General features: G+C 39.7%; 1 pseudogene; it reads right to left on the bottom strand.

The window, feature by feature from the left end:
* Positions 1–827: 827 nt before the first annotated feature.
* Positions 828–2061, bottom strand: LOC147943793 (uncharacterized; annotated as a pseudogene).
* Positions 2062–2957: the final 896 nt, after the last annotated feature.

A 2957-nucleotide genomic window follows, 5' to 3' on the forward strand; every position in this document is an offset into this window, starting at 1 on the left:
TTTCTTTCTACAACAGAGTTTTGTTCAGGTGTTTTAGGACATGAATGAAAAGCTTTTATTCCATTTTGCAAATACAAATCATTAAATTTCAATTCATGAGCATTATCAGACCTCACAGAACAAACTTTAGAATTATATTGAGTTTCAACCAATTTAAGAAAACCAGGAAAAACATTCAAGACATCAGACTTTTGTTTTAACATATATAGCCAAGTAGCACGACTAAAATCATCAACAATGGTTAAAAAATAACAATAACCATCACAGTTGGAACTGAAAAAGGACCCCATGTATCTATATGAATCAATTCAAAAGGTTTTTCTTTCATGTGATTCATTGATTTAAAAGGTAAATGTTTTTGTTTAGACAAATGACAAACATGACAATGACTTTTATTTTTATTTATCTTTAACTTTGGTAACAACATAATATCATATAGAGTTTCTATTTTAGCTACAGACGGATGTCCTAATCTTTTGTGCCATACATCAGAGTTATTCGTAGAAATAGAGCAAACTGACTTACCTTGAAATGCAGAACAACACACATTAACCAGAGATTTATCCTGACTCAAGACATAAAGGTTCGCGACTTGACTACCTTTCCCAATCATTAGGTCCTAAGTAAGAGCCTGTATCATGCATTCATCGGAAGTAAACTCACTTTAGAATTCAGAGATTAGTTATAACACTAACACTCAACAAATTGAATTTAAACTCAGGTATATGCAAACACATTATGAAGAGACAATGAATCCGTAAGTTGAATGTAGCCAGTACCATCTATCTTAACTGTTTGACCATTAGGTAATCTAACAAAGGTTTTATCTAAGGGTTTATAATCTCTATAGAGATTTCCTTCATGAGTGACATGATGACTAGCCTTTGATCTATAACCCAAGCTCTAAAAGACAACTCAGTTTCATGAGGTATAGAGGAAGTTAACATATCATAGAAAGTGAAATCATATAAAGAGAGAAATATACCAGATATCTGTGAGATAGTTGGTACGGAGGCAGAAGTCGAAGCTATGGCTTTCTCAGGGCATGAAGTGACGCTAGAAGACTGAAGCTTAAAACTCAAATAAGAAATCATCTGTTGGAGTTGTTCTTTCGATATATCATCATTGACAATCTCCTTGGCTTGATCCTTACTCTCTTCTATCTGACCAGCACTAGCTAGATTTGTGCTTCCCACATAGTTGTTCTTCTTCGCCCTTGGATGACCAGGAGGATATCCATGCAGCTTGTAGCACTTATCCGCAAATGTCCAATGCGAGAACAATGGGAACACTTTGGTTTCTGAAATTTCCTTGAGCTAGTTAGATTGAATTCTGATCCGGGATCACAGCTTGAGACTGGAAAGCAATAGGGTTTGAGTTTGGTCTGGAAGACACACCTACTACTCTATGACTCTCATCTTGATCCAATATGTTGTAGATCTCATTCAATCCTGGTCGAGGCTTCATGTTCAATATCTGGCTCCTGATATTGTTGAAATCATCATTCAATCCCATGAGAAACTGTATGATTCGACTTGTATCAGCTTCTTCAAGTAACTCTTTGACCTGATCGCAATCACATCTCTTCACAGTCCTGGACTTCGTGTTAGCTAACTGTTCCCACAACGTCTTCTTCTTTGTGAAGTAGCTGGATAAATCAAGCTGACCTTGCCTCAGAGTCATCACGGCTTGTTCTAACTGATATCTCCTTGGTAAATTGTTTACTTTAAACCTTGTAAACAAATCGTTCCACATCTCAACAGCATCTTGATAGTAGAGAATACTATCATATATCTCCTTACTCACAACATTAAGAATCCATGATTTCACCATACTATTGCATCTACTCCAGATCTTGAAATCGTAATCACTCTCGCATGGTCTAGGTAAGGATCCATCGATAAAACTAAGTTTATTCGTAGCATCTAGACTAATCCTCATCGCTATAGCCCAGCTATTGTAGTTCGTTCCATCTAGAGTATGAGCAACAATCATCAAACCTGGATAATCAGAGGATTGAAGACTTAACGGACTATCGAAGGCTTCAGATGACCTCGACATAGATCCTTGACCTCCATATCCATCAGATCTAAGAGAACGTTTGTTGGTGCGGGAATTAGCACCCCCAACATACCGATCTAAACCCGTTAAGAGAACCGATCATCTAAACCGGGAACTCGACCTGGGTTTGGACTTCATCCCTGAAGGCCCAATAACACCGAGAGGCCCACTGCCAAGGTGACGAACCGACACTTCAACTCGCCCTGCGGCTGGCCTAGCAAGAAGGGAAAGACTTTCCTAATCAGTTCGCCTGATTTTAGGAAAGTCAATATATTTAATATATTCGAATATATTCAATAGATCTTTGAATACCTATAAATAGAGGGCAATCCTTGTAAGATCATCCAAATCTTAATACAAAAACCCTAATTCCTCTTTGTTCTTGAGCAAAACCTAACTTGTTTCTCAAGAGATTTCATTTCTCCTTTTCTTGTCTACTTTGATCCAAGTTCTTTAAGAGATTGTTATTGAATTTGTTTCTCTCCTAAACAAATTCATTGTGAGAAACACCAGTTTCTATAATTGGCGCTAGAAGGAGGGGGCCTAAGTTCTAAAAACACTTCTTTTCTAGATCTTATCACAAAGAAGCAAGAGCCAATACCATGTCTTCAATCTCCAACAACGATGCCACCAACGCAACCCGCCCCACATCAAGATGACCCAACGAACCGGGCAACCAACCCTCAGGACGTCGCCGCGGATCCACCTGTCGCTGCACCCACCACGCGCGTCTACACACAGACGGGTATTCGCCGCACTTCGGCTAACCCAGCAGATGAGTCCGCAGCACCTTCCGACGGAGTGGAGGAGGTTGAGATACCCCACCACGGGGGTCAGGAGACCGACGAGGTGCCACCAGTCAACGGAACTGTCGAAAGACAGGGATCGCCTGCGCG

The sequence above is a fragment of the Camelina sativa genome, chromosome 5, assembly GCF_030686135.1.
Source record: "Camelina sativa cultivar CO46 ecotype springtype chromosome 5, ASM3068613v1".
Classification (NCBI taxonomy): Eukaryota; Viridiplantae; Streptophyta; class Magnoliopsida; order Brassicales; family Brassicaceae; genus Camelina; species Camelina sativa.